At 21.7% G+C, this 25,568-nt stretch overlaps 1 protein-coding gene across 5 annotated transcripts in view; it reads right to left on the reverse strand.

Moving 5' to 3' along the window:
• Positions 1–25,568, reverse strand: part of LOC122511650 (zwei Ig domain protein zig-8-like) — a 198,661-nt gene that overhangs the window by 145,796 nt on the left and 27,297 nt on the right. Inside the window, exon 1 of one of the 5 annotated variants that reach the window (XM_043627032.1) lies at positions 21,622–22,001. The exons of the other annotated variants lie outside the window; for them this stretch is intronic. The gene's annotated coding sequence lies outside the window, so the exon portion shown is untranslated. Of the gene's footprint in view, positions 1–21,621; positions 22,002–25,568 lie in introns of those variants that run through there. 5 annotated transcript variants of the gene reach the window in all.

The raw sequence follows: 25,568 nt of genomic DNA on the forward strand, positions 1-25,568 counted from the left end.
TTCGAAAAATTGGCAAATCGTAAGAATGACGATTCGCAAAAATGACTTTTCAGAAAATTGACAATTCGTAAAAATGGCCATTCGCAAAAATGACAATTCGCAAAAGTAACATTTCGCAAAATTGGCTTCTCGCAAAAATGACTATTCGCAAAAGTGCAGTTCGGTTAAATGACATTTGGGGAATAATCATGCGTCCCAGTTCAATTTATATAATTCGATTAATTATCAATAAATTAGTCGAAATTTATTTAAGTCGATTAATTATAAATAAATTAGTCGAAATTTATTTAATTCGATTAATTATAAATAAATTAGTCGAAATTTATTAATATTATTGCCAAAGAAATTATTCTGAACATTAGAAATTAATTTTTTAATTACAGAGTTGACAGAAAAATTGAGGATAAGACATTCTCCCTATTTTGTTTTAAACAAATGCAATTAATTATTTTTTTTATGTTAAAAAAGAAATTAAATGTATTTGTTCAAAATAACGATGAGAGAATATACTATCCTCGAAAAATTTGATTTCATTTCCCCCTGATTTCCAGATAAAATTTTGCCTTTTTCCCTGAATAAATTATTTTTAATAAGTTTTCAAATAATTCCTTGAGAATTCAATTATTTTCTCAAATAAGTTTTAACGAAAATTCTTCTATGAATCAATTATTTTTAATAATTTTTGAGAAAGTTCCTTGAGAATTCAAATATTTTCTCAAATAAGTTTTAACGAAAATTCTTCTATGAATCAATTATTTTTAATAATTTTTGAGAAAGTTCCTTGAGAATATTCAATTATTTTTTCAAAGAAAGAAAATTTCACCTAAAATATATTTCTGAAATACATTTGTTTATAATTAAATAAATTAAATTAGTTAAATTTCAATAATTTGAAAATTTTTTAATTAAATAATACTTTTATAATTTTACTAATTCTAAGAAATTTTAATAACATTTTTAAAAAAAAAACCAACTTCTTCAGCATTTTTAGTTAAAACTTTTTAAAACTTTAATTTGAAATCTTTTGAAATTCAATCTATATTAATATAATCGTTGTATTCTCGTAGTCTATTCGTAGAGAGAAGTTAGTTTTTTGATATTTTTTAATAATTTCTTCATTAAAATATTTTGAATTTTAAAATTAAGAAAATTCCAATTGAGGCCTTGGATCCAATAACTCGCCCGACGCTCGGAGGAACGCGCAACTGCCAGTCAGTGAGCAGTGAGCGCCTCTGGGCCACTCACTGCTACCCGACTGGTATTAGCGCGTGTCTTCGAGCGTCGGGCGAGTTATTGGATCCAAGGCCTCAATTTAATGTTTTCAAGATTAAATAATAACAAACATTAATTAAACAAAATTGTTTTGAATCAAAAATTCATAATTGAATTTGTAAAATTAACAAATTCTAAGCAATAGAAAGATTTACTTATAAATTATTCTATAAAAACTTTATGAGCATAAGTAAATTCTGGCAACCAATTTCATATAAGAATTTTCATGAATAATAATTGAATTCATGTAAAAAATTTTATTCTTCATAAAAATAATTATAAATTCCTGCGAAGAATTTTATTAAGATTTTTTTCTGAAGAATTTTTTATTAATAATAATTTGGAAAATAATTGAATTCTTTCGATCAATTTAATTACAATTGAAAATAATCGAATTCTTATAAATAAATTTGATCAAAATTATTAAAAATAATTGATTTCTTTAAGAGAATTTAGTAAATTTCTTTTAAAATAATTAAATTACTTCAAGAACTCATTGAAATAGAAAATATTGAAAATATTAAAAATAATTGAATTTTTACGAAAAAAGTAATAAAATTCTCGCATATTTTTTTGACTAATTTAATTAAATTTGTATTGAAAATAATCCAATTGTTATATATAATTTTATTAAAATTATTAAAAATAGTTTAATTCTTTTCAAAAATTCTATTAAAACTGTAATGAAATTTGAAATAATGGAATTTTTGTAAAGAATTTATTCAAAATTTCAATTGGATTAAAAACAGTTGGTTTGTTTTTAAGAAATTTATTAAAGTTTTTGAAAATAATATAAAAGAATAATTAGTTAGCTAATTAGGTAATAAATAAATTTAAAAAAATTTTTAATCTTAAATTATTCAAAATTTGATAGTTACTTATAAAATTTGTAAACACTACTTTTATAAAATTCAATTATTTTTGGAACTTTAAATTAGTTTAAAGAATTAATATTAGTTTAAGAATTAGTTCCTAATTAGAAAAAAAATGTTTGTGAAAATAATAAATAATAATAAAAAAAATAAATAATAAGAATTAATTAATTTATTAATTTCTAATTCCAATAAATAAATTTAGAAGAAATAAATAAATTTCGTTCATTATTTGAACGTTGAGAACTTTAGGGATGACATAGGTAGTTAATAAATGGATCACTGTTTGCCTGTTTAATTACCAGTTTTCAACTAATTCAGATTTAGAGAGTGCTCTTTAATAATATTCCTCTTTTTGCCTTTTATTCAATTTTTCCCAGCAGTGTGAAATTCAATTTGACAAAATTGTCTAAATAATTTGTCAAGATCGCGAGAAATTTCAAAAAGCCTCGTAACTTTTATATTGGAGTTTTAAAGCTTCTACGTGGAATTCGCAAAAACATTTACGAATTCAAGTTACAAGCTCTGGAATTTATATGGTTCTCACTTTGGTTGCAATTTCACTTGAAGAGAGAACGATTGCTCAGTGTGTGTCGCCAAAAAAAATATATTAAAAGTATTTGAGATGAACTATTTTCCAAAGAAATAAATGTCACTCAACGCAAAACTAACTAAAAACAGTATAAAATGTTTCATATATATTATACATATACATATACATATAGAGGAGAGAGAAAGATATTATGCAAAATAACAAGATGAGATGAGAATGAAGGAAAGTTTTAAATTAAATTTACCTTGAGGTGAAGATTTTAGTAACAACTAAATATTTTATGAAAATTTGATGCACATATATATATTCATACTTTGAAAACATTTTATACCATACAATGATTAAACGTTAATTAACGTATATTGTACATGTATGTTTGTAATAAACAGATATTTTCGAATTTCGCAATAATTGAGTATTCTAATTATGATAATATATTCGCCGTCCAATGTACATATTATAATATGTTTGTTGTAATACATATGAACGAAGTGAATTCAAGTTAGTGAATATAGTTGTTTATTGAAAGAAGATAATTAGTTTCGTATTTATTGAGGTAAAATCAGCTTACTGCTATCTCATTATATGTAAATATAGAAAATATTTTACAAAATTACTTAATTTATTGAATGTATACTTGTTATAATTTGATTGTTTTCATTTAACAATAATAATTCGTTGCTTGTTCATAAATTATAACTTTCATTCGATTTTGTTTTTATTAAAATCAGAGTTCAAACTTTCTGTGGGATTTTATTGATCATGATTAATTAAATTATTTGTAATGCTATCTGAAAATTGTAAAATTTATTGTCAATATTTTCGTATTCAATATGTTATTTTATCGTTAGCGTAAATTTTAATCTGATTTTGTAATTTATTTAAAAGTATCAAATTGGTACCAAAACAAAATGTTGAATTGGTACAAAAAGTGTAAAATTGTTTCAATAAAAAATTTGGATACATATTTTTGGTGTCAATTTGATAATTTTTTCATAATCTTAATACTTTTGGTATTAATTTGATAATTGTCGCATGAACTTGAAATTTTTGTACCAATTTGGTCATTTTTGTACCAATTTAGAAATTTTCTTACCAATTGAACACTTTTGCTAATATTTCAATAATTTTTGTATCAAAATTGAGTACTTTTGCTATTATTTTGATGATTTTTGTAACAGTAAAATACTTTTGATATTACTTAGATAATGTTTGTAAAAATTTGGACATTTTCCTCACACTTTGGCAATTTTTGTACCAATTGAATACTTTTGATAATATTTTAATAATTTTGGTATCACTTTAATATTTTTTATTATTTAGATGATTTTCGTAACAATTTAATTCTTTTTGTATTAATTAGATAATTTTTTAATCAATTAGGGAATTTTGTGCCAATTTTGTAACATTTCTATCAATTTGGAAATTTTTGTAATAATCTAGAAATTTTCCTGCACAATTTTTTTTCTACCAATTGAATACTTTTGGTAATATTTTGATAATTTTTGTATCAAATGAATACTTTTAGTATTATTTTGTTGATTTTTGTAACAATACTTTTTGTACCAATGAGATAATTTTTGTTTCGATTTGGAAATTTCCGTAACAATTTGGTATTTTTTGTATGAGTTGAAACTTTTAGTATTTTTTTTTTGTGATTTTTTGTATCAATTTGATAATTTTTCCATCAATTGAATACTTTTGGTATTATTTGGATGATTTTTGTAACAATTTAATACTTTTGGTTTTAATTAGATAATTTTTGAACGAATTTTGCTTTTTTTGTGTCAATTTGGAAATTTTCCTCCCAATTGAATACTTTTGGTAATATTTTGATATTTTTTGTATCAACTGAATCATTCTTGTAATTTTTATATGAGTTGAAACTTTTGGTATTTTTTATCATTTTGGTATCAATAAATTTAATAATTTTTCTATTAATTGAATACTTTTTAGTATTATTTCGATAATTTGTATGCAAATTAAATACTTTTGGTATTTAATAACCAATATTTTATTTTTTAATTTATTTTCATAACTTTTGTTTGTATCAATTTGACAGTTTCTGTATCAGTTTTGGTAAATTTTTGTATTGATTTCATAATTTTTTTTATTAATTTCAACTTTCTTTTATTAACTCAATCATTTTTATCTCAGTTTAATACTATTACTATCGATTTTATAATTCTTGTATAAATTTTTAATTTTTAATTAAATTAACTGTTACACTCTAAATCTGAATTAGTGAAAATTTCACTGATTTCAATTCAGTGGCCCAGTTTTCTTTAATTCATCAGTGGAATTTCACTGAGAATCAGTAAAAACCACTGATTGTCAGTGAAATTCCACTGATTCATCAAAGAAAACTGGGCCACTGAATTGAAATCAGTGAAATTTTCACTGATTCAGATTTAGAGTGTATATTTTCGATCATTGAAATTGAATAATTTTTATTATTTATATTAAGAATTCAATATTTTTTTGTCTCATAAGAAATTCTATTTCAATATAGATTCAAATTATTAATTATTAACTGAATTAATTATTTGATTCATTCTTAAAATTAAAAACTGGTGAGAGTAAAAAATTTATTAGCAAAAAATTAGTCACTAATTCAAACAGTTATAATTTCCCCAAATCATTGAGATAAAATAACTATATTTTAAAATTAATTAAGAACTTTTTTTAAAAAAAGTTTTTCTAATTTTAATAATATTATTGTTTTAATATTAAGAATAGAATATAATTTTTATTGTTAAAATGAGGAAATAATTAAAAAGAACGTGAAGCCATTCAACTTCAATTGATTAATATTCCCTCCGTTTTCCTTAAAAATATCAAATAAATCTTGATGAAATTAAAGGAAATGTTATTTCAAACGTAAACACATCTCTAGTCCAATTAATACATAAATTTGTCTTAGAATATTATTTTTCATTGAAAATAATTGTTTGATATTTTTCGAGAAAAAGAGACAATCGAATACAAATTAGTACGAAAAAAAAAAATGAATAAATTTATATTTTACTATTTAAACATTCATTTTTTTTTAATTTCAATTTGTATTTGATTATCTTTTCTGCTCGAAAATTATTTAAAAAATGAATGTTTAAATAGAAAACTATAAAATATAAAATTTTTTATTTAATAAAAAATAATATTTGACATCAAATTTTTTTTATTAATTGAACTAGAAAATTAGAAATCCATGTGTTCACGTTTCAAATAAATATTTCCATTAATTTTATCAAAATTAATTTTATATTTTTTAAGGAATCCGGTGGGAATAATTGAAGTTGGTTCGTTCCACATGCCCTTGACTATTTTTCATTATTATTTATTTACTAACAATTAGTCATTTTCTACTAATAATCAGTTATTTTTAACTAATTTATATTTAACGAAAAAAGTAAATTTTTCAACTAATTAAAAATTAATGTATCCAGTAATTAAAAAGAAATTAATGTTATCTAGTGAATAAAAAAAAATACTGTTAATCAGTGATTAAAAAAATTAATGTTATGCAGTAAATAAGAAGAAAAAAGAAGAAAAAAGGGAGTTTAATTAACAAAAAGTGACTCGAGACATTTTCTGATGAGTGTCTATATATTAGTTATAAAATGTGAAGAAGAGCATTTCATACCCTGGTAAGAAAAACTTAATCCTTAGATATTGATACGATTCCCCTTATCCTGGATAACCGGCTTAAGCTGTCTCCGGATCCAATAAGAGAGCAAACTATGTTTGCAGAAGAGACTAGCGATTATGGTTTTCAATCGCTAAAATGCCTCGCATTCCATTTGGAGGGAAAAAAAGCGCAAAAGAAGAACGAAAATTGCAAATCCTGCAAATTTTCGCGCGAAAACAATTTTACAATCATTTATTGATTAATTGCTTAATTTAATTGGGTGCAAATATTTTTCAAAAAAAAACAAAAATCTGTAAACTCTATTCTCCTGCTCTTGATAAATTCAAGTTAGTCGAAAAAAATTGTTCAATTAAATTCTTTACTGATAGAAAAAATAAAGTAAAAATCAATTTACTTCGTCAATATTAGTCAAAAAGATAAGTAAAAAATTGTTTACTAATTCAAATTTAGAGAGTTCTTAGTTCAGATTTAGAGAGTGAATAAAAAAATAATTAATTATTATTAGAAAATAACTATTCGAAAATAAATAATTATTAATAAAAAATAACTAATGAATTAGTCAAATTTAACTCGTATAATTAGTTATCAAATATTTTAGTATTTTCACGAAATTAATAATTGAGAATAATTATTATTATTGAAACAATTATTTATTTAAATAAATATTAATTATTTAAATAATTATTTATTTAAAAAAATATTAATTATTTAAATAATTAATAATAATTTTAATTAATGTTCACTATTCAGATTTAACCAATAGAATTAATTACCAAATATTTTAGTTAGTTTCACTATAAATTAATCATTTTAATTTTTCTAGTAATTAATAATAATTTTAATTAAATTTCACTACTTCAGACTTTGAGAGCAAATAAAAATCCACAGCATCACAATTTGTCACAGTAAAAGAAGAAAAATAGCCAAAAGGTTATTAAATCGTCAGGATTGACATGAACAATGAACCTAATTATCATCCTTAATATTTATCCCATAAAAATTCCCCAACTTGATGAACCTAATTATCACGCAAATACAAATCCACCTCTAATCCAAATCGCACCATTTCCTACAAAAAAAAAAATACCTCTTAAATTCAAAACACTATTTTTCTCCCATTTTTAATTAAACACAATTTTTTCTAGAAATAAAAACCAAGAAAACAAATTCTCTAAAATCCAATAAAATCTAATATTTTATTTCAAAAACGGGAAAAATTTTTTAAACACTAAAACGAAATTAAGAGAATGTTCAGCGCATCTGGCTAAATTCTCCAATTAAACCAATGATACTGTAAGGCATTTTTTTTAATCCCATTATTTTTTTTTGTTTTTTAAACTTTTTCATTACAAAATGGAGAAGAAAAAACTTTATTTTTCTGTACACTATATACGCACACCACTGTATGGATATATCGCAAAAAAAAAAGAAAATAAAATAAAAGTTTTTAATTTGAAAAGTAACCGCAAACTAAAGAATATTTGATGAAAAGTTAAAAAATCAAGTGACCCAGTATCTGTTTCAATCTGATACAGATTTCACATCAGATTAGCCAGTAAACCAATAAGCTAAACTCCAATATTTATTTCATCGTATAAGGTATACAGGAGGAGAGTCTATATAGGCAAATCGGGTATATACATATACGCGATCAGGTTTGACATAATTGGATATAATCAAACTAGTAATTAATTATATATTCAATTATATCAATTAAACCGATCGAGATATTGATTCCGTCACCTGGCTACAATTATGTATTGACGATAAAGGTCAATTTTTATTTTATTCTTTTATTATAACTGTAAACAGAAAATAGTATACTTTAAATTTGAGTTAGTAAAAAGTATAACTAATTTTGTAGTAAAAAGTCAGTCACTGACCCAATTAATAATAATGAAATAGTAAATAATGGCTCATTGGTAAATTTCGCAATTTCTCTCTAATTTATAAGCAAAAAGTCAGTCACTAATTCAAATTAGCAAACATTTTTGCTCATTCAAAAGAGAGCAGATTATGTTACAAAATAACTAAAATTTTTGGTAACTAATTCAATTAGTCAACTTTGACTATTTTCGTAATAATTTATTTACTAATAATTATTTATTTTTTACTAATTCCTGAAGCAAAAAGTAAGCCAATATTTTACTAACAGTTATTTTTAACTAGTTCTGATTTAGAGAGTTAGTAAAAAAATATTTTTTTAGTTGGATACTTATTTTTGTATTAAAAAAATTTTTTTCTCAGTGTAGTCAAATATAACTAACTGAATTAATTTTTAATTATTTATCAAATATTTTAGTTATTTACTGACATTAAAATTATTTTCACTGACAAAATCTTTTTACAGGAAAATATGAAAGTTTACGGAAAATGAGTAAAATTTATGAATTTTAATAATTTCTAAATAATTACTATTATAAGTATAACCCTACCTGAATTCAATTATTTTCTTCAATTTTCAACTAAACCTCATCTCTGAATCAATTAATTTAAATAATTTTCCAAAAGTTCTTCTAGAATTCAATTATTTAAATAAAAAAACTCAATTTTTTATAATAATTGTAACTCTCCATAGTTTTTTCTTAAGTTATTTTTAAATAATTTTTAAAAGATAATAGTTTTTAATTTTGAAAAATTTCTAATTAAAATTTGGTAAAATCTATTAAAACTAATTTAACTTTGAAAAATATAAATACAAATTATCAAATTTTTGAAGAATTTTAATTATAAACAGGACCATGATTTCTCAAAAATTTTAATAGATCAAAAAAGAAAATTTTCATAAATTTTTATTTACATTGTTCAAAGATAATTGAATTTTAAAAAATTATTATAAAACAATTCTAAAAATTAGTTTTTAAAAATATTTTAATTGTAATTTTTCGAAAAAAAAATTTTCTCCAAAATGTTAGAAATAATTTTAAAATGTTATTATTTTTGAACGTATTGGAATTTTTGAAAATATGTAATTGAAAATACTAAAAATATTGAATTTTAAAAAATTAGAAACTAATTTCCATTAATTTATATTTTTTAAATTTACATTTAAAGATTTTTCATCAAAATTTTTGCTATTTCAATTATTTTCAAAATTTGCATTTAAAATTCTTCAAAAATTGATTTTTAAAAATTGTAAATAAATACTAGCAAATACTTGAAATAAATTAATTATTTTCAATTAAATTTTACTAAATTTCAACTATTCAAAAACAGTTTTTGAAAGATTTGTTTATAGTTATTTTTCGCATTATAAAAATCAAAATAAGTTGCACTTTTTTATTAAAAATTGTTGTATTTTATTGCAATGTTTGGAAGTAAAGTCGAAAAAGTCACAATTTTTGAAAATAAGTCGAAAAAAGTCTCATTTGTCTTAATTTTTTTAACAAAAATTTTTTTCATAACATTTAAAAAGAAAACATTTTTTTACTAATTTAAAGAAAAAATTACATAAATGTCTTCCTGAAAATTGTTTTTACTATTGAAAATATAGAAATTTTTGTTAGTCTGACTAAAGTTCTCTCTAACGGAGAAAACAAAAATGTCTGATTAAAATTGACCTCTACTACTGAAGCTAAAAATAATTAGAATTATAAATCTAACTATTATTATTATTACTTATTATTACTTATTTTACTAATTCCAATTTTTTTCTTGTAAATAGTATAAAAAAAATATTCAAAAAATATAAAAAACAATGAAAATTTGAATTGAAATATCTAATATACATCTAATATTCAAACATATTATTAGATTATAAATTTTAAGTGACTTTGAACTGTTGAAATGTACAATAGGGACTAATGCAATTAGATATCTACGTTTATTCGTCGTTAAACAATTAAACTCGGTTGAGGTTATTATCTTTAATTAAACCACCCCAAATTAAATCAAATTTAATTTAAACTCCCCAAGTAGAATCAAACTCCAAAAACAGGTGTTACTATTTGTCCAATTTGACGTGAAATCATCCAGTGAAAATTAATTTTCTTCCTTTTTCCATTTTTCACAAGAAGATGCATAAATTTCAAATGAAAATTTCCAAGATCAATAATACATTCCTTTCCCTCCACGAAGAAATGCAATATGTCTTAAAAAGTGAATTATAAACGAATTCAAAGAATTTATAATGTCAAATTTCTTTTTATTTTCCAAATAATCCAATCTGTTTAATGTTTAAATTCATCATCTAATATAAATTTCTTGAAGGAAATGAAATTATTTTCCAATTTCAATTTATTTCCTACTTCAATATGTATTTAAAAATTTTTTTACATGAATTTTCATTTATTAATTTTATTTAATAACTAATTTTCTTCTTTTTATAGAGTCAATATTCTAACCCGATATTTATTTTTCTATTTACGAAAATACGTTTTTTTAAAAAATCAATAGTTCTGCAAAAAAGTTAATTAAAAATTTAGAACTTACAAGAAAATCGATAATTTTATTTATAAAAATCCAATTCAAAGGATTATATCAATTTTCAGAGTGGGTAATTCATTTATTCTCATATAGTTGAAGACATTTTCAACCCATGAACTCAATCGGACATCAACTCCAATAATAAGAATTAAGTCTACGAATGTGCTCGAGGCTTTAGTAGCAGGAACTTTTATTACTGCAATTGTAATCCACACCGTATTCATTGGTAGATACTATAAAAAAGACATAATCCTTGAAAATCAATTTTTCCTTCTTTTCCGACATTTATACCATCCAGGAAGCACAAAACTCGCAGTTCATCAATTTTTAGGATCGGTCATTTTCAAAGTACAAAAGCTATCACTTTATTATTCATAAAATAATTCATTTAACCACTAAAACATCAATGAATTATTTCCTTTAAATATCACGTCCAAAAAATTAATTACAGAATTCATCAAATTTTCATTCTCTCAAATTTTGTCTTATTTAATTCATTACCCAATTTTGTAAAATAATAATGAAAATAAAAATTTTAAATTACTGAATTATAATGAATTATTAAGACAATGAGAATTTATTTTAATAATAATTACTAACAATAGTAGTAGAGAGTAATTTTTAACTACTAAAGAAACTTAAATAGTAAAAAAACGTTTCTAAAACATCACATAATATTTTATATAGGGAAGAAAGGAAATAATAATAATTGGAAATTCTACCGATAGTTTTGATAACAAAAGAAATATATTTTTTTTATATAAAAAATTGTAAAAAAAAAATTCCTTCCCTAGGGTGCATTATCATTTATTAAAATTGCTTTTAAAAAAATTAATAGAGACAAGTTTTTTTTTCCTAAAATGTAACTTTGTACAAAGCAATTACTTAAAAAGTAAAGCTTACTCAGCAAGTGTTCATTAATATCAAAGCCTTTTTTTATTAAAAAAAAATATCGATTTTTCGCTATTATTTAGAAGATATATTATTAAAAAAATATTATTGAATAAATGTTACTAAATAAATATTATCTAATAAATATCGTTGAATAAATATTCTCGAATAAATATTAAATAAATATCAGTAAATAAATGTTTCTAAATAAAAGCTAAATAAATATTCAATAAATATGTCTAAATAAATACTAAATAAATATTATTTAATAAATATTTCTAAATAAGTATTAAATAAATATTATTTAATAAATATCATATTCGTCTACTATCTCAATACATTTCCCTTTGTATTCAAAACTTTTGCAAGATTTTCTCTTTCCTCCCTTAATATTATTTATATAATAAATATTAAGTGATATTTATTGAATAATATTTATTTAGTAACATTTATATATTATAATATTATTCCTTTATTGAGACAATTCCGTCTATTACACCAAATAAAACAAACTATAATATAAAATAATCCACGACACATACTACTAATATTTTTGAGTCTCTGACAAAGTAAGAACTTCTAACATCATTATTAAAAAATTTTTACAAACTGAGTGTTTCGCCGAAAACAATATTTTCACCCAGGATATCGCTTAGTAACATTTATTTGACAATGTTTCTTCTGAATAATAGAAATTTTGCAAAAATTCAATTATTTTCAAAAAGAATAAAATTCTTCGCAAAAATTAAATTATGGTAAAAAATTTTTTAAAAAATCTCGTCAATATTTCAATTATCTTTATAAATAATAAAATTCTTTTCCAAAATTCAATTATTTTCAAACATTTTTTTTAAATTCTTGTCAAAAATTTCAATTATTTTCATAAATTTTCCTCAATTCAATGATAAATATGATTTCTACCAGTTTAACAAAATATTCGACAAAAATTCAATTAAAAAAATTTTTTAATAAAATTCTATACAAACATTTTATTATTTTCATAAATAATAAAAATGTAACAGAAATTGAATTATTTACAAATTTTTTTATAAATTTCTTCGCAATAATTCAACGATTTTCATAAATAATATTTTTACAGGGATTCAATTATTTTCATAAATAATAAAATTCACTTTAAGAATTCAATTATTTTCATAAACAATATAACTTGGCGCAGAATTTCAATTATGTTTAATACAATTTTAATCAGATTCCTCGAAAAATGGAATTATTCTTAAAAATTTTATTAAAATTCACCAAAAGAATTTAATTATTCAAAAATTTGTTAATAAAATTCTTCATGAAAATTGAAAAATCCAATTTTAAGAACATTTAATTAATTAAACTAATTTTTGTTCTTAAATAATTGATTTAAAAAAGAATTTTAGTTAAACATTCTAGAAAATAATAATTGAATTGAAATGATGAAAATAAAGAAAAAATATTAAATAATGAAGACAGTAAATATTACTAAAAAAAAATAATAAATAAATATTATTGAAAAAACATTAAATAAATTTTAACTAAATAAATAATTAACGACCAATAAATGTGATATTTTATAATAAAAAAAGCCCTGAATGCTAAATAAAATTTTTTTATTACAGAGTAATTAAAAACGGTTTTAACAAAAAGTAAATAATAAATATGGTAAATAAAAAAATGAAAAATTAATAAATATAAATAAATAATTATATAAAAAGCAGTAAATAATCAACCGTAAATAAATTATTAATATAATGATTACAATAAATAGTATGTAATAATGATATTAATTATAATAATTATAATAATAAAAATGGTAATAATAATAATAATAATTTTTATTATAATAAATAATGAATAAATAATTATGAATAATGTGAAAGACAATAAATAATCAGCAATAAAGAAGACAAATAGAAGACAACAAGTCGAAACAATGAAGGAAAATTTTCGAAGTACCTGAGCACTACATTTTACAAGGAGGATATTTTTTCCGCAAGTCCTGATGGCGAATTATTGATTTCATTTAATTTGATCAGTTCATTAAGGGGTGGCAAATCTCATGAGATAAGGGTAACTTTAAGTCAAGAGTGTGAAAGAATTTACATCTTATAGGTTATGATTATCGTGCCTCAAGAGACAAAATTAACGAAGCTCCAAGTCTTCTTTGATGCTAGTGAATGTAAAACGATTCAAGTAAAAGTGCTGCTCTACTTTTGGGATTGAATCTGACGTTAAATTTCAAGTCTACCGTTCTCTTATCCGCCAAGAATTAATTATATGTACAATTTTTTTTCCCTCTTTTTTCAAACATTTGACGATCAAGCAAAAATGAATTCACTACTAATTTATAATATACCATCAAAAAAAAAAGATACTATCGTCATTTTTTTCTCAATCTCATTATACAAAAGAATTTTTTTCCACAAAAAAGATTTTTTTCCAATTTCCATTTTAATCGGGAAATTTAAAAGAAAATTCTAAACAAAAAAGAAATATTTATAATTTGATATTTTCTTTCTTTTTTTTTTTAGTAATATTTTTATAAATTTTGATCATTAACATTTTTATGAATGAGAAAAAAACATTTTTTTACACAAAAAAAAAAAAAAATTTCAAGAGTTTAGTATACGAGGAATATATACAGGAGAATATGGAAATTCGTAGAGATTATTTTAAAAGGAATTTTGCACATGGTGAAAAGAAAATCTGACACAGTTGAAAGTACATTGCATACGACAGTAAACTACTCGTTTCTCAAAAATCTCAACGTCGAGAGAGTGAGTTTAATGAGGTGCTCAGTGAATTGATGTACGAAAAAGTCAAGTCATAAAAAACAAAGCTTCCTCCCTATCGATAATATTGATCTTAGTTTTGCAATAAAATTTCCTGTTTCGAAGAAAACCACAAACACGACACAGGAAATCCGTGAAAATATTATCCAAATCTCGTTGAGGTTCGTCCAAAACGATAAAAAACACTGCTTTACGTGTCAAAAAATAAAAAAAGAAATACCCAACGCAATTATACAATGAATTTTTTCACCAAAACAATTTTTTTGCAAAAAAAAGTATTAAATCAAATAAATACTTTGAAAAAAATTCGATTCTTAACAAACAATTTTAGTTAAATTTACCTATAGTTACAATAATAAACAAATAAATAAATAATAAACAAAACAATTATAAATTACAATTTGAAAAATAAAATTTAAACTACTTTTCCAGTTTGCCCTAGTTGTAAAACTAAAAACCAGCCAAAAAATCTCTATCTAGAAAACCTGACAAGAAAAATGAAAAATTATATTTCGATAGAGCATTATCGTAAATAAATTACTTCCATTGTAAAATACGCTTGAGAATTTTCAAACAGAAGAAAATTTTTCAGAGATGATAATTTCATTTGAAAAAATGTATAGAAAAACTCAACAAAAAACAGAAGTAATTGCAAATGAAGACCAAAACCAAAACAATAGAGTTTTAAAAGCATTAATTAAAAACTACTATAAAAGTAAATAAATTTTCAGGAGAGAAAAATTAATTTATTCTTCTTTATAATTTTTTTCATCAAACAAAATTATTATTATTATTTTTTTTTTCTTCCTGTTCAGGAATAATTTTTTTCGTATTCAAACAATAGTGGTACACAGATAATGTGAAAATTTTCTGATCCAGATATTATGAACGTTCAAATGAGTGCAATTTTTTTTTCAATATAAATATTTTTCCAAATTATTGATAGAAAATCTAAAAAAGAGAATCAAAAATTGAAAAACATAGGAAAGCAAAAATAGAAAAAAAATTAAAACAAAAATTAAAAATAGAAAAAAAGAAAAAATACATAGAAACAAAGATTAGAAAAAATAGAGAACAAAAATAGAAGAAAATAGTAGAAAGCAAAAATAGAAAAACAATAGAAAGCAAAAATTGTATAAAATAGAGAACAAAAATTAAAAAACAATAGAAAACAAAAATAGAAAAACAATAAAAAATAAAAAATCGAAAAAAATTTGAAATTCAACATAAAGCAAAAATATGGAACAAAAATAGAACAAAATAGAGAAAATAGAAAGAAATAATTATAAGATAGAAAAACAATAGAAAATAAAAATAGAAAAAAATAGAAAACAAAAATTGAAAAATAATAGAAAAAATAGAAAAAATACATAGAAACCAATAATTGAAAAAATAGAGAACAAAAATTGAAAAACAATAGAGAGTAAAAAAAGAGAATAAAGATGGAAAATAAAAAATGAAAAAGAATAGAAAAATAGAGAAAAAAAATAAAAGAGAATAGTAGAAAACAAAAATAGAAAAACAGTAGAAAAACAATAGAAAGCAAAAATTGAAAAAGAGAAAACAAAAATTAAAAATAGAAAAAAAGAAAAAAATATAGAAAAAATAGAGTTCAAAATTAGAAGAAAATAGTACAAAGGAAAAATAGAAAAACAATAGAAAGCAAAAATTGTAAAATAGAAAAAAAAATTGTAAAACAATTGGAAACAAAAATTAAAAATTGAAAAAAAATTCGAAAAACAACAAGAAGCAGAAATATGGAACATAAATAGAGAAAATAGAAAGAAAAAATTAAAAAATAGAAAAACAATACAAAATAAGAATATAAGAAAATAGAAAAACAATATAAAACGAAAATTAAAAATCGAAAAAAAATTTTAAAAACAACAGAAAGCAAAAATATGGAACAAAAATTGAACAAAATAGAAAGCAAAAATAGAATGAAAAAATTAAAAAATAGAAAAACAATAGAAAATAAAAAAATTGAAAATGAAAATAGAAAAAATCAAAAAACAAAAATTGAAAAACAATAGAAAAAATACATAGAAATACAAAGAATAGAAAAAATAGAGAACAAAAATAGATAAACAATAGTAAGCAAAAATTGTAAAATAGAAAACAATAAATGAAAAACAATAGATAACAAAAATTGAAAAAGAATAGAAAACGAAAATTGGAAAATAATAGAAGAAAATAGAAGCAAAGAATAGAAAAAATAGAGAACAAAAATAAAAGAGAATATTAGAAAACAAAAATAGAAATACAAAAGAAAGCAAAAATTGAAAAACAATAGAAAACAAGAATAGAAGAAAATAGAAACAAATAAGAAAAAAAATAGAAAAACAATATAAAGCAAAAATTAAAAAATAAAATAGAAAACAAAAATTGAGAAACAAAAGAAGGCAAAAATTAAATAAAATAGGAAAAAAGTAAAAAACAAAAATAGGAAAACAATTGAAAGTTAATAAATGGAAAAAAATAGACAACAAAAGTAGAAAAACAATAGAAAGCAATAATTAAAAAATAGAAAAAAACGAGAAAGAAAAAATATAGAAAATAGAAAACAAAAGTTCAAAAATAATGGAAAGAAAAAATGGAAAATGAAAATAGAAAATGATAGAAACCAAAAATATTAAAAATAGAATAACAATAGAAAACAAAAACAACAAAAATAGAATGAGGAATAAACTAGAAAGCAAAAATAAAAAAATAGGAGGAAAAAATGTAACTGAAACATTTAACAATTCCCAATTTATTGTTTTATCCCTAAAGCTAATTATTAAGTAAAACACAAAGAAGAAATAAAAAAATTTCCTTCATTAGAACGTTCAATAACTTAAGATACGAAATTTTGCAAAAATAACTTATTAATCTCGATTTTTAAACTGAAATAATAATTACATTCATTAACCGTGGAGATATTAGCAGCGTGTTAACAACTTTAATAGACTTTATGCGTTAAGATAATCACATCTGAGTCGATGGAGTAGGGAAGTTTATTGGTTAGCTTCATAGTTAAATTCAAATTACTAAAGTTTCCAAAGTTATCTTCAAAAAAAAAGATAAAGAAAAAAATTAGAACCCGTAATAAAAAATACTCTATCAGTGCCTTTTAGTTTTTAATTTCCACGAACCTTTATCAGCACTTTCATATATATACTCTATATATATACATCGATATATATCTTATGGAGTTTCTGATTTATGAAAACCATTATTAATATCCATTAATTTTTCTTCCAAGTACATTTTTATATTAAAAAAAAAGTTTAAAAAAATTTTTTTTAAAACATTACAACCCATAATAATTTTTAGTAAACATATATGTGTGTAACAACTCCATAACGCTCTTTTGACATCTCTCCGGGCATTTTGAAATTGCTTAAAAGCCTGTGTTTGTTTTAATTGCTCAATTATAAATTTCAAATGACTTTGAAACTTATTCTTTTTTTTTGAGAGAGAGAAAATAACCGTAATAGCACATTAATTGTTTGGAAATAACGAATAATATTCGCATTTAACTTGTAAAAAAAAGCTTTTAAATTCAGAAAAATAAAATAAAAAAAAAGTTTTACATACGACTTTTTATGACATAAAGCTTTCAAGGAACAAGTACTGTCGTAATATTTTTTAGAAAGCTCATATTATAAAACGGTTTTTATGTTTAAACGTATATTATTAAACAATCATAATATTCCCCTTTTAAAACCCTTACATTCTATCTTATTGATTTTTAAAATATTCAGTTTTTTTAAAGTATTTTTAAAAGTATTTTTAAAAGTATTTGTAAAATAGTTAATTAAAAATGTTCTTCAAGATTTTTGTCGTTTAATAAACATTTTTCGCTAAAATTAATTTGTATTAATTTGTGGCAAAAAACTAATTAATTTAAAATAAAAAAACTTGAGGTAATGGTTCAGTTAAAACTACTGTAATATTGTAAACTTGTCAAAGTGTCCCTCTAAATTTGAATCTAAAAATATTTTCTAATTTGCTCTAGTGACTTTTTGATATGAATTTGAACTTTTTGAACAGATTTGAACTTTTCGCCTTTGAATTAGTAAATTTTACTGATAAATAGTAATTTCTATTAATTTATTAATAAAATTTACTAATTCAAAAGCAAAACGTCAGTAATTAATTTAAATTAGTAAACATTTTTGTACTAATTCTAGAGAGTAGTATAACATTTTTTGTAGTCCAACTTACTAAAACTGAAATAATGTAAATTAAGCCACTAATTCAAATTAGTAAAAATATTCACTAATATTAGTAAAAAATGAGTATTTTACTATTTTTTAAAAAACTCAGTCACTAATTTTTTGAAAACTACTATAATTTTGTAAGTAGTACAAAAATATTTTTAGAACAGTTAAATTAAATAGAATTAAATTAATTTAGAATAAAAAAAAAATCGTTCACTAATTCAGTTAAAACGACGATAATTTTGTAAGTAGTACAAATATTTTTTTTAATAGTACTCTCTAAATCCAAATTAGTAAAAATTGAACAACTAATTAAAAATTGGTAGGAATATTCATTAATTTTTAGTAAAATATAAAAATATAAAATACTATAATTTTAAACAAGATTGCAAATCTTTCAGTTTTTTAATTCTAGTATTTTAGTATAGTTCAGTATTTATAGTATTTTTTACTGAAGCTTTAGTGAAAGATGACTAAAAATTAGTAAAAATTGTTACTATTGTGAATTAGTGGCTAAATTTCCACTAATTAAAATTTAGAGAGTACTACATTATTTGTAGTAGTACAGAATTATTTGCAATAATAAAAAATTATTTGTATCAGTGCAAAATTACTTGTAAAATTACAAAATTATTTGTATCAGTACAAAACTACTTACAACAGTACAAAATTATTTGTAATAACACAGAATTATTTGTAGTACCAGAAAAAAATTATTTGTACAATAGTACAAAATTACTTGCAATAGAACAAAATTAGTTAATTATTTGCAATAATTCAAAATGATTTGTAGTAGAACAAAATTATTTGCAATAACACAAAATAATCTTCAGTAGAACAAAAATTCTTGTAGTAGTACAAAATTTCTTGTACTAGAACAAAATTATGTACAATAATAAAAAACAATTTGTAATAGAACAAAATTATTTGGAATATTACAAAAGTATTTGTGGTAGTACAAAATTTTTTGTAGTAGAACAAAATTATGTGCAATGATACAAAACGATTTGTAGTAGAACAAAAATCCATGTGGTAGTACAAAATTTCTATTGTACTTCAATAAAATTATTTTCAATAATACAAAATAATTTGCAGTGGAAGAAAATTATTTGTAGTAAAACAAGCTTATTATTGCAATAATACAAAATTATTGATATTGGAACAAAATTATTTGCAGTAAATATAAAAGAGATAAAAAATAATCTGCAGTAGAACAAAACTATTTGGAATATTACAAAATTATTTGTGGCAGTACAAAATTTTTTGTAGTAGAACAAAATTATGTGCATTAATACAAAACAATTTGTAGTAGAACAAAAATTCTTGTAGTAGTACAAATTTCTATTGTAGTAAAACAAAATAATGTGCAATAATAAAAAAATAATTTGTAATAGAACAAAAATTCTTGTTGCAGTACAAAAATTTCTTGTAATAGAACAAAATTATTTGCAGCAGAACAAAATATTTTGTTATTGTCAAAAAAAATTTTGTATTAGTACAAAAATATTTGCAGTAAATATAAAAGAGATTCTATAATAGATGAAAAAAAAATGTCAAATGATTGCTCATTTTTGAAATCTCGACGTAAAGACAGCAAAAACACATATTTTCACCTGAACATGCTTGTAAATAAAAAAAAAAACAAAAAATAAATGGGTTTAACTCACTGTTTTTTTGGGGTAAACAAAATCTGACAACCCAGTTATATACAGTGTTAGGTTACACTACCCAGCTTCACAGAGTTGAAAGTAAAATAACGACCATACTTTTTTTTTCCACCAACCTTTCATGACAATTTTTCATCCAGTAATTTTTTTCATGCAAAAGAAAGTAATTTTAACCCATTTTAACAAAACTGCAATAAATTTCATTGACAAAAAAGAAAGGAAACTATCATCTAATTATAAAAATAGAATCCGTAAACAAAACTAACTACAAAATTTAGGGAAAAAACTATTTTTAATAGTGTATTACATTCTCATTTTTTAATATGATCCCAGTTTTTCGAAGGATATCAAAAAGACAAAAATCGAATCAAATGTGTTGCAAAGCAACACTTCTGATTCGATTTTTGTCTTTTATCCTTAGAAAAATATATTTTAAATAAATTATTCATTTTTTCTACTATCGATACAGTGATAAAAATATGGAATAAATTAAGAAATATGTTTTATGCCACAATAATTTTAATATGATTCTTTATGCTCCAGATAAATATATGTATATTTTTAATATCATGACTTTTTTTAAAAAAAAGAGAATAAATAATTATAATATTAATATATCGATATTAAAAGTGAAGAAAAATCCAGAGATTCATAAAACGAATAGCAGATATTTAACTATATAAAAATGCCAACAATTCTCGTCATTTCGAGATATTAGAAACCTCTGTCTCCCTAGAAATGCAATCTAAACCCTATATACAACTTTTCAATAAAATGAATTCTCGTCCGGAAAATTAGACATTCATAATATCGTGAGAAGATATATATTAGAAAATGTTCTCTGATCTAAAAAACAAAATTCTCTCTTTTCTTCCAAATATTTGCTGCATTCAAGAAGCAAAGATTTAAAGCAAAATTTTTTAACTTTCCATAAAAGGAACTTTCGGGAATAAATGAATAAAAATAACTTTTCATAAACACAATTTCGTGTAACAGAAAATATTTTTTCTAACTACAATACCTCCTTTTTTTTAGAAAATTCAACTAATAGACAATAAACAGCCTCTCTCTTTCTCTCTCCTCTCTTTTTCTCATTTCCTCCAAAAAGCGTAAATCCATTTTCTTTGTGTCCCACTCAAATTATTGTATACCACGATTTTCTCAAATAAACTATATACACTTGTTTTTCTTTGTCTTTTCCCAACAGTCCAACTTTTTCTTTTATCCCCCCGCGAGCACAGAAAGGAGGGTGGGCGAAAAAAAAACAAAAAATCTTTGACAAAAAAAAACAAGAACTCTTTAATCACCTGGCACAGTTGGTATAATAGGAAAAAAAGTACAAGACGAAGAAGAAGAAACAAGAAAAAAAAACAAGACGAAGAAGAAAAGTCACAAGGGAGAACTTTGTTTTTGTTTTTTTTTTCTTTCTTTCTTTTTTTTAAAACCCGGTTGCTAACAACACGAAGTTGAAACTGTAAATAAATGGATCACTGAAAGTGATTAAACACAGTTCAGAAGCGGATAATTACAAACGCATCATACTGCAATTAATTGCGAGAATCAGTATTCGCTCGACTTGCGTGTAACAACATCGTCGCGCCGCGCACTTACCGAGCGTAAACTGTAATTTCGAAAACGTCATAAACGTTTGGACGGTACGTTAAACGGGTTTGAGCTCGACGCTGATTCCGTCGTGAAAATACACTGACCGGTTCAGCCCTTTGCGCTGCATGAGGGGTGGAAAACATTAGAGCGAGAGAAGAGGGGATGTGGGTGGATATAGTGGGGGTTTACTCTCAGAGCTTCCAGTGCTGAAGATTCTCCTGGTCCATAGAATTTCGGGCTCTCTCTCTGTTTTATTACATCATGTCACTAAGCAAGCAAGACCCTCACAAAATAACAACCTAATTTGCACTTGACCTTCTTATCTCGTGAAACTTAATTTCAAGGCCGAACTTCTAAATTATATATAAATTTACCGGCAAGAATTTCAACAATTTTCACTTTCTTCATTCATTCTCTATTCTTCATTTTCCACCTCTCTAAATATATATATAATATTCACCTAAAACGAATTTTGCATAACTTCCTTATATACTAGCAGTTAATTAAAACCAAAAATATCTTCCTACAAAAATGTAACTAAAAAGCCACCTCGTAAAAAATTACTAAAGAAAATATCTGGAAATAAGTCAAATATAATAATAATAACAATAATAATAACAATAGTAATAATAATATTAATAATAACAATAATAAAAATAATAATTTTCCCTAATAATAAGAAATTACTTTGAAAAACTAGCTAACAAAAATTACTAAAAGACTACCTAACAAAAGTTACTAAAAGACTACCTAACAAAAATTACTAAAAAAAAACTACCTAACAAAAAATTACTAAAAGACTATCTAATAAAAATTACTAAAAAAAACTACCTAACAAAAATTACTGAAAAAATCATGTAATAAAAAATTTCTAATAATAATAATTTAAATCTAATAATAATAACAAGAAAAATTTTCATCTGATAATAATAAACTACATTAAAAAACTACCAAATAAAAATGACTAAAACAAAACACGAAAAATATCTACCTACATTAATTATTTTAATTATTTTTTTTATAATTTAAGTTTAAGACCCCTCGGCCTTTTGACCGCGGGGACATTGTAAATAAATAAATAATAATAAGAATACAAATTTTTATCTTAATGACAAAAAATTACATTAAGAAACTACCTAATAAAGAAATTACTAAAAAAATTAAATAATAACATAAATCTACTAAAAAAACTACTAAAGTACTAAAAATAATAATAATGAAAATTTGATCCAATAATAAAAAATTACATTAAAAAACTACCTAATAAGAAGTAACTGAAAAATAATTTAATAAAAATTACTAAAAGAATACTTATTACCTAATAAAAAATATTAAAATTACTAAAAAATATCTTAAAAAGCTACTTAATAAAAAGTAACTAAAGAATCATCCAATAAAAATTGCTAAAACAAAATACCTATTAAAAAAAACTTAAAAAAAACTATTTAACAAAAATTATTTTAAGAAACTATAATATAAATTCCTAAAATAAAAATTAAAATGAATACCTAATAAAATATTACTAAGTAAAATATCATAAAAACTACATAATAAAAAGCACCTACCTAAAAAATAACTAATCGAAAATTACAAAAGAAAATTTTTAATAATATCTTAAATTCAACAATAATAAGAATAAAATTTGTTAACTAATATAATAATAAAAAATTTCTTTACAAAATTAGCTAACAAAAATTACTAAAACAAAACCTATTAAAAAAACGTTAAAAAACTATTCAATAAAAATTACTTTAACCTTTAAGAAACTACAAAATAAAAATTATTATTTATTTATTTATTTATTTATTCAAAAATAAGTTCCTAAATGAATTTCTAATAAAAAATTACTAAAAAATATCTTTAAAAAATACTTAATAAAAAGTAAGTAAAAAACTACCTACTAGAAATTACTAAAAAAAATCTCTTAATAACTTAAATCGCATAATAAAGATAACAATAATATATTTGAAGAAACTACAAAATAAAAATTACTAATTGAATATCTAATAAAAATAACCTAAACTATGTAATATCAAATTAGAAATTACTTTCAAAAACTACCTAATAAAAATTAAGAAAAATGTTGAGTTGAACAAATACCTAATAAAAAAAATTACTAAAGAAATTTAATAAAAACATAAAACTAATAATAAAATAATAATAAAACTAAAATACTAAAAATATTAATAAAAATGTCATCTAATAATAAAAAATTACTTAATAGGAGTAACTAAAAAATAATTTAATAAAAATTACTAAAAGAATACCTATAATGCTTAAAAAAAATTATAAAAATTACTAGAGAAAATATCTAATAAAAAATGGCTTAAAAAAAGCTATACAATAAAAATTACTTAAAGAATACCTAATAAAAAATTACTTTGAAAAGCTACTCAATAAAAAATAATTTTAAAAATTTATTGAAGTAAACTCAAAATCTATATTAAAAAAAAATTAATCCAACGATTTTCCCAATTACGACCGAAATGTGCAATAATTCTATAAAAAGCAAATATTTCCACAATTGACAAACAAACACGAATTTTGCAATAAAACAACAGATTTAAAAATTTAACTCCATTTACAAAGAAGATTATTGTCGTTTGTTAAAATTTTAAATTATAATATTTCAAAATTTCTCTCAAAATGTTGTAAAAGGTCGAAAAAAATATTAAATCAACAGAAAGTATTTCATCTGCTTTGACTAATTTTTCAAAAATTTAATTCAATATTCGAAAAGAAAAAAAAATATTCTGCATACAATTTTTCATTAGTGTGATTTTTATCTAAACTAGTTCTTTTAGTGTTATCTCGATCGAATCTAATTCTTCTATAATTATAATAGAAAATTTATATTTAATACTAATTTGAATGTAACATAATTTCTAGAGTATAATTTTCCCTTCTAAAGTATAGATGTCCTGAAATATAATTATAAGTTGGCTTAATTACTGTGTAACATGATTTTTATTTGGCCTAATTACTATTTTCTCTAATTTCTATATATTCGAATCGTTATTTAATTCTATTCTTATATTAATGTTGTTAATTATTTTTATTTTCTTTATTTTAATTTACCTATATTATTTTTATATTTTATTTTATATTATTAATATTAATTACTATTATTATTAATTTAATTCATTCATCTAATTCATACTGGACCCACTTTTTATTTTACGTAATTCTTACTTTTGACCTATTTTTATTTAATAAAATCCTTAATTGACTCAATTCTTATTTCACCTAATCATTATTAATTATTATATTATTTTAGTATTATTATAATTATTGTTAGATTATTAGTATTATTATTAATAATATTGGAATTTTTTTTACCTTCTCTTTATTTTACCTAATCCTTATTTGACCCATTTTTTATTTGACCTAATCTCAAATCGATACAATTTTTATTTGACCTAATCCTTAGTTGACCTAATTTTCACTAGACCTAATCGTAATATGACCTATTTTTTATTTAACCTTTTCCTCATTTCACCCAATTTTTATTTAACCTAATCCTGATTTGAACTATTTGCGAACGCAATAATTTTGATTCAACATTTTCGCGTGACATGCACTATATACTAAAAATTAATTTTGTAAATTGAGATTGATTTTTGAAAATATGTTCATTAAAAATTTATAG

The sequence above is a fragment of the Leptopilina heterotoma genome, unplaced genomic scaffold, assembly GCF_015476425.1.
Source record: "Leptopilina heterotoma isolate Lh14 unplaced genomic scaffold, ASM1547642v1 Lhet_89, whole genome shotgun sequence".
Lineage (NCBI taxonomy): Eukaryota > Metazoa > Arthropoda > Insecta > Hymenoptera > Figitidae > Leptopilina > Leptopilina heterotoma.